The sequence below is a fragment of the Chiloscyllium plagiosum genome, unplaced genomic scaffold (assembly GCF_037043375.1).
Source record: "Chiloscyllium plagiosum isolate Xiang-an unplaced genomic scaffold, Cpla_swu_hap1 HiC_scaffold_27, whole genome shotgun sequence".
NCBI lineage: Eukaryota > Metazoa > Chordata > Chondrichthyes > Orectolobiformes > Hemiscylliidae > Chiloscyllium > Chiloscyllium plagiosum.
In genome coordinates, this window is record NW_028270165.1 from 19,235,203 (window position 1) to 19,243,731 (window position 8,529).

Below are 8,529 nucleotides of genomic sequence, written 5' to 3' on the forward strand. Positions count from 1 at the left end.
TAGGTATATTAGTCGGAAGTAAATGGAGAGGTGTTGGGCCAAATGGCCTCATTCCGCACTGTAGGGATTCGATGTGGCAACCCCCCCCCCCCCCCCCCCGTTTGCATTTCCTGTAGGGGAAGTGGGGATGGGCCGAAATTCAGTGTGTGTGAAGCGAAAATTAAACGCAGTGCTTTGCTTGAGCTCAAGCTGAGTGACTTTGTGGCGGACTGGAAAAGGAAGGTACAGTGTCTGTGGTTAGTGATGCTGCCTCACGGCACCAGAGAGCCAGATACAATTCCAGCCTTAGAGTCGTTGTCTGTGTGAATATTGCACATTCTCCGACTGGTGTTTGCGGCAGATTTCTTCCAGTGCACCTGTTTCTTCCCACTATCCAAAGATGTGCAGGTTTGGGTGAATTAGCCATGTTAAATTGTCCATAGTGTCCAGGATGTGTAGGTTAGATGCATTAATCAGGTGTAAATGTAGAGCAATCGGAGTAGGGTAATGGTGCTTTCAATTTCATGGAATTACAAAAGAAAAGAATGTTCCGCATAAAGTCGAATTGCTTGTTCTGAATTTCTACCTTGACTGACAGTGATGACTTTCATAATCTGTTTTTCCCAGTGCATTTGAAGATTTGAAGACTGAAGTTTCAAATTCAGTAGTTGAAGGGCTTATGCCCGAAACAGCAACTCTCCTGTTCCTTGGATGCTGCCTGACCTGCTGTGTATTTCCAGCACCACACATTTTGACTGACTCTCCAGCGTCTGCAGTCCTCATTTTCATGTCAATGACAGACAGTCAATCAATCCATTGGGACTGTAACGATTTTTGACTATGATTCTGTGAGAAGGAGCAAAATTCTTTGGTTTCTGTTTCAGTACGCTTTCAGCATCAGTGGAACTGGATGAGAGACGCTACTGTGGCAGCGCATTGAATTTGCAGCCGGTCACAATTATACAGCCTGGAAAGAGGAATTCACGGCAGGGAGGGTTTGTACATGCGTTTGTGTGCAGCTGAAGCTTTGGCCATGGAGAAACCGTTGAAGTGTGGTGACTGCGGGAAAGGCTTCAGTGTCCCATCTGCCCTGGAAATTCATCAGCACAGTCACACCAGGGAGAGGCCGTTCTCCTGCCCAGAGTGTGGGAAGGGCTTTATCCGCTCTTGCCACCTGCTGGACCACCGCCGAGTCCACACTGGGGAGAGACCATTCACCTGCCCCGAGTGCGGGAACAGCTTCACCCACTCCTCCCACTTGCTGGCGCATCAGCGTGTCCACACAGGAGAGAGGCCCTTCCCCTGCTCTGATTGTGGGAAGGCCTTCAGCAAATCCTCTGACCTGCTGAAGCACCAGCGGGTCCACACGGGGGAGCGGCCATTCAGTTCCTCCGAGTGCGGGAAGGCCTTTTGCGATTCCTCTGCCCTGTTGAGGCACCAGTGTGTCCACACAGGCAAGAAGCCGTTCCCCTGCCCTGAATGTGGGAAGGGCTTCAGCAGTTCCTCCTCCCTGCTGACACACCAGCGGGTCCACACTGGGGAGAGGCCATTTGCCTGCCCTGAGTGTGGGAAGAATTTTCCCCAGCCCTCCCAACTGCTGACCCACCGGCGGGTCCATACTGGAAAGAAGCCATTCTCCTGCTCAGTGTGCAGGAAGGGCTTTGCGGTCTCCTCCAACCTCGTGGCCCACCGGCAGGTCCACACGGGGGAGAGGCCCTTCAGCTGTCACGAGTGCGGGAAGGCTTTCAGCAATTCCTCCCACCTGCTGAGGCATCAGCGGGTCCACAGAGGGGAGAGGCCATTCAGCTGCCCTGAGTGTGGCAAGAGGTTCACATTTTCCAGCAACCTGTGAAGACACCAGCGGGGGCACCAGTGCTCCCAACAATCGGATACTGCCAGTGACGCTACTGTGGATTAAACCTTGTGCCCCACTCTGACAATGGGTACAGTGGGAAAGTTGGTGGGCTTTTAAAAAAATTTCTGGACTGCACACTGCCTCGCACCCCCAAGTGCAACTCTAAAGTGGCTCGGGGCGACATGGTGGCTCAGTGGTTAGCACAGCTGGCTCATCGAGCCATGGATTCGGGTTTGAATCTACTGTTTGATTCTCCCGTGTCTGCATGGGCTTCCTCCGGGTGTTCCGCTTTTGCACCCACAATACAAAGATGTACAAGTTAGGGTGAGTTAGCCTAGCTAAATTGTCCATAGTGTTCAGGGATGTGTAAGTGTGGTGCAGTGGTCAGGGGTAAATGTAGACTGGTCAAAAGTGTGGTGCTGGAAAAGCATAGCAGGTCAGGCAGCATCTGAGGCGCAGGAGGATCGATGTTTTGGGCATAAGTCCTTCATCAGGATTCTCCTGGTCTTCGGATGCTGCCTGATCATCTGTGCTTTTCCAGCACCACATTCTTGACTCTGATCTCCAGCATCTGCAGTCCTCACTTTCTCCAAGTAAATGTAAAGTAATAGGGTTAAGAGAATAGGTCTGGGTGGGTAACTGTACGGAGGGTTGGTGTTGCCTTGTTGGTCCAAAAGGCCCGTTTACATTCTGTAGGGATTCTGTGATTCCATAAACTTTGCTTCCAGTGGGCGACATGACTCGGAGTCTGGGACTGCACGTTCCTAAGAATCCGCAGAAACCTAAGACCACAACACCACTGGAGCAGACATGAGACCATTCAGCCCATTGAGTCTGCTCCACCATTTGTTAGAAACAAAAAATAATTGCGGTTGCTGGAATCCAAAGTAGGCAAGCAGGAGGCTGGGAGAACGCAGCAAGCCAGGTAGCATTAGGAGGTGAAGTTAGCATTTTGGGTATTAACCCTCCTTCAGGACTGAAGAAGGGTTCTTCCCAAAACATTGACTTCTGTATCAGAAACAATTTACCAGGATGTTGCCGGGGGTTGGAGGGTTTGAGCTGCAGGGAGAGGCTATTTGGCTGGGTGAGAGATTTAAAAGGGACGTAAGGGGCAATGTTTTCACGCAGAGGGTAGTGCATATATGGAATGAGTTTCCAGAGAAAGTGGAGGCTGGTACAATTATACCACTGAGAAGGCATCTGGTTTCGGACATGAACAGGAAGGGTTCAGAAAGATAATGGGCCAAATACTGACAAATGGAACCAAATTAATCTAGGATGTCTTGTCAGCGTCGATGAGTTGGACCGAAGGGTCTGTTTCCGTGCTGTACATCTCTATGTCTACCGGTCCTGATGTAAGTTTTAAAATTGAGTCCAAGTAACTTTGAATAGTTCAGTCTTGTTGAACTCACCTCTTGAAAGGTTTCAAATGAATCCCTCCAAGTGATACTGTTTAAAAATGCCGAGTTGGACAAAATATCCCATTAAGTTCGACACAAACCCACAGCTGAAGATATCAGAAATCACACAACACCAGCTTACAGACCAACAGGTTTATTTGAAATTACAAGCTTTAGGAGCATTGCTCCTTCTTCAATGCTGCTGCTTCATCACTTCACCGACAAAGGAGCAGTGCTCTGAAATCTTGAGTTCAAATAAACCTGTTGGACTCTAACCTGGTGCCATTTGACTTCTGACCTTGTCCAGCCCAATCCAAGACCAGCACTTCCACATCAGAATTGACTAATGAGATCAGATTTTATTCTGTGAGATTAAGTGAGATGCTCATCTGAAAACTCAAAACTGTTGGAGAGACAAAGAGACACGAGTCAGTGCTACAGCACGGAGACAGGCCCATTGGCCCAAACTGGTCCATGCCGACCAAAATGTCCATCAACAGTAACCCCATTTCCCTGCACTTGGCCACTATCCTTCTAAGCCTTTCCTCTCCATGTGTTTGACCAAATGTCTTTTAAATGTTGTTAATGTACCTACCTCAACCACTTCCACTGGCAGCTCATTCCATACACAAGCCACACTCTAAAATTTTTGCCCCACATATTTTTTCAATCACTCCCCTCTGACCAGGTTTGTATGCTCTGTTTGGAGATGTAGGAGTAAAACTTCACAATAAAAGATTAATACAGCCTTTATTCATGACTCATGATTAAACAGAATTTCTCTGCTACAGCTGTAATTGAGAGGCTTCTCTGAATTAGTCGACATGTTTGTAACAAGTTGTGAAACATGAAAGGGTTCTGAAAAGATTTACAAAGATACTGCCAGGGTTGGAGGGTTTGAGCTGTTGCAAGAGGCTGAAATAGCCCCAGTCTATTTTCCCTGGAGGGTCAGAGGCTGGGGGTGACCTTACAGACTGTTTCGCTGTAGAAGTGTTTCAGAAAAAAAATCTCAAACCTTTTTCCGATTGTTGCCTTTGCCAACATCTGTTGGCCATTAGTGAAGTCCCTTAGCCCAGTCGAATCGGACCCTCCGCCTTTTACAACCCCTCTTGGGAAAAAAAATCAAGATGACATAATCTTCTTAAAGGAGTAACATCATCACAACAGAGAGCACACAAACAGAAACATTTCTATCACAAGGTTGTACAGTTAACAGGCCAAGATAATGACTTTTCAATTTAGCCAATCAATTTAAATCCAGTCCTTTGGCTACCAATATCTATTAAATTTAAATCTGATGGTTTTGACAACAGAGGACCAATCCTATTGTAAAAACTCAATATGGCATCAAGGGTATAAAAGAAGGGGACAGTTGGACAGAACCCCAGAGCTAACTCCCCATTGCTAGAGCTAACAGTCCTCAGCACTAGAGAGAGACATCAGCTCTGACAGTCAGCTGTGAATGAGACAGCATCATTTACAAAAAAACCAGAAGAGCAGGAATTGCAGGAGGCATTCCTGACAAAAGATTCAATAGAAGGATGCTTAGAATATTCTGGAAGATGTCATCTGAGAGACTAAATTTTATTTTTTGTTGTTTTAGTGGGTCTTGTATTTACTGGAACAGCATATGACAAAAATCCTGTTTCATGCCAGAATCGTCAGTAGTTCGAAGGGATTTATTAGGTTTGTTAATAGTTTAGTTCAGTTGTTCACCATTCAAGTTGGATATGTAAATTGCTTTTTGTTGATTTTTAAAGTGTCAGGGATTTATTTTTGTTTTTAAGACTAGAGCAGATGACACTACTTTTCACACTAATTTTCTGATTATAGGGCAATGCGCTCCTCTTTTGGTGTTTCGGTTTGAGATCTCAGAGGGGAGGGGATTCAGCATTCGCTTTATAACAGTATTGACGTGCCGTCCTGCTGAATGCAAAGGAGTCATTATTAATCCTAACCTCTCACTCTGATTGTGGGTGAATCGCTTTAATTTGAATACTGACTCAGAAACTGCACAGACAACCAACTGTTGAATCATAATTTACACTTTATTGTAGGTAGGAACCAAAATATAAAACCCCTCAAATAAGCAAGTTCACCCTCACCCCCTTGGCTATCACCCAAATGATGGCGGAATTTAACATTGTTTCTACCAACAGTGCTCATCTCTGGAAGTTTACAGGGGTTTGATGCAGGGTTGTTCTTCCAAGCACTGCAGCTGAAACGTTCTGGAGTTGAATTCTGGTGGAGTTCCGTCACTTTCAGATTTGTGGTGTCATGTTTCTTTAGATTCTAACACCATCTCCGCACACTTCTGGAGACCTCAGGTCTGTAGCTTACCTTCTTATCCTTGAGGGTTTTCCACCTGTTTGAAACAGCCTGTCCTGCAATTAACCCCTTTACGCCAAGGTAAAAACAATGACTGCAGATGCTGGAAACTAGAGTCGAGATTAGAGTGGTGCTGGAAAAGCACAGCAGTTCAGACAGCATTCAAGGAGCAGGAAAAATTGACATTTCGAGCAAAAGCCCTTCATCAGGAATACAGGATTCCTGATAAAGGGCTTTTGCCCGAAATGTCGATTTTCCTGCTCCTTGTATGCCCTTTACACCAAGGCCTTCCTTCTACAAGCAGAATTAATTGTCCTTTTTGTCACAGTTATTAAACACCATTATCTCATCTGTCCAAAGAAACAGCTCATTGTTTTGCCTCCTTCTTCCCAGCGATGGTTAATGTATGTTATTTGTTAACTCCCTTGTAGCAGTTTCTCATTGGCCCTTTCGTTTCTTGGTCCAGAAAGCGTTATTGCTGACTCATGAAGTTATCAAAGTTCTGGAGTTTACAGGACCACACCACATTCCTGTCTGCCTCTTCCAGGAATAACGACTGCTCCTGAGATACTCGCAGTTCCTGACATTCCTTGGTATCCCCAAATACAATCCACATGTCAGGAAATTACTAGTGCTGCCCTGACACCAGACAGTCACTGTTGGAACAGAAGCATTATGGGAAGAAAATACAGAAAACTGAAGTGCAAAGAGACTTGGGAGTTCAAGTCCAGGATTTTCTCAAAGTAAACTTGCAGGTTGAGTCAGTAGTTAGGAAGGCAAATGCAATAATCGCATTTATTTTGACAGGACTTGAATACAAAAGCAGGGATGTACTTCTGAGACTCTAAAAGGCTCTGGTCAGGCCACATTTGCAGCATTGTGAGCAGTTTTGGGCCTCCTATTAGCAAGGATGTATTGGCCCAGGAGGGTGTTCAGAGGAGGTTCACGAGAATGGGTCCCAGGAATGAAACGTTTAACATATGAGGAACTTTTGAGGACTCTGGGACTATATAGAGTTTAGAAGGATGAGGGGGGTTACAATTGAAACCTACAGGATATTGAACGGCCTGGACAGAGTGGATGTTGGGAAGACGTTTCCATTGTTAGAACAAAGTAGGACCCGAGAGTACAGCCTTAAGAAGAAAAGGAAGACCCTTTAGTTGGGAGATAAGGAAAGCCTTCTTCAGCCAGAGAGTGGTGTATCTATGGAATTCACAGCCACAGAAGGCTGTGGAGGCCAGGTCATTGAGCAGATTTAAGATGGAGACAGAAATGTTCTTGAGTATCAAGGGTTCCGGGACGAATGGGCTTGAGAAAGTTAACAGCCACGATTGAATGGTGGAGTTGACTCAATGGGATGAATGGCCTAATTTCAGCTCCTATGGTCTTATGATATGCTGATGTGTGGAGAGGTGATGAGTGGGCAAAGAGATGAAGAGGGAGTAGAATTAAGGGGAAGCTGGATACAGCCACAAGGGAGAAAGAAATACAAGAACTGTACAATAAATGACAGAACTCGTAGGAGCACTGGCATGCAGAGGGATCTGGAAGTGGAAACAGAGGTGGTATGGTGGTCAAGAAGGCACATAGGACGCTTGCCTTTCCTGGGTGTGAGAGTTGGCAAGTTACATTACAGCTATTTATTTCAACCACATTCGGAATATTGTATGCAGTTCTGGTCACCACGCTATCAGAAGGACGTGGATGCTCTGGGAGAGGGTGCTTTCGTCAAGGACTAATGTTGCGTAATAGGAGTAGGTGAATAAGTCTGTGTCAGTTACTCTTCAGAGGGTCAGTGTGCACATGTTGCGCCGAATGGTCTTTTCCACACCAGGGATTCTCTGTTACTCAGAGGTTTTTTTATTCCCCAGAGTGAAAAGAACAACAACAAAAGGGCACAGGTTCAAGGCAAGAGGAGGGCAGTCTACAGGAGAAGTGGAGGGGAAGGTTTTTCACACAGAGGGGTGATGGGTGGTGGAAGGAGGCATCTTAGCAACGTTTAAGGTGTATCTTGATAGACACATGAACGCGAGATGAACAGAAGGATAGAAACCGCACATGGGCAATAAATAGCAGGTCCAAGTGAGAATTAAGAATTGGCACAGGGTTGACAGGGGTGCCTAAACCAAATAAGGGCTTGTGACTGTGTTGTACTGATGCAGGTTTTCCCCACTATCCAAAAGTGGAGCGTTCCTATGAAACCTTTCATAAGGCAAAATAGCGTAAAGCGAAGAAGCACTGAACATTAATTCATTTATATCATATATACTCAAGTAATAGTCAAATTTTTGACTACTTTTTAAGGTTAAATTTAGGGGGTCGACTGTTACTTGGATACTACTTGAGGGGCTGAAATTCATGCCTGTCAAGATTCATACCGTATCATAAGCAGAAGCTCAACTGATGAATAAAGCAAAAAAAAGATGGTAATTCTGAAAACTGAGTGGAGCATACAGACAACGGACTGGAAGACAGGAACAGAGCCGAACAACCGACAGACTGCAGAGCTGGAGTGGAACATGACGGCCATCACACTGTCTCACAAACATGGGTCTGTTGTCTATGAAGAACTAGGGTCGACTTTTACATGATCAGACTACTTTTCACAACACTTGCAAGAAAAAGAAATCAAACACGTCCAATTCGCCATGCATGGAGAACAGGAAATAAAGTAAAGATTTTTTTTTCAATAAGAGATTTCCAGCATTCATACACAACTATACATATGCACATGTCCATTTAAATACTGGGTAGGTTGATTCTTCGGAAGATGACAATCGCAAAGAAATGAAGCTCTTCAAAAAAATGCTGGATTTGGTAGAATGATTAATTAGTACCCCCACTCCCCTCCCTCCATCACATCACTGGGCAAGACAAAACCCCATGATCTAAATAACATACCTACATACACACACACACAATCCTACCCATTTTACGTGCAATTACCTCAAATCACATTTATAAAAC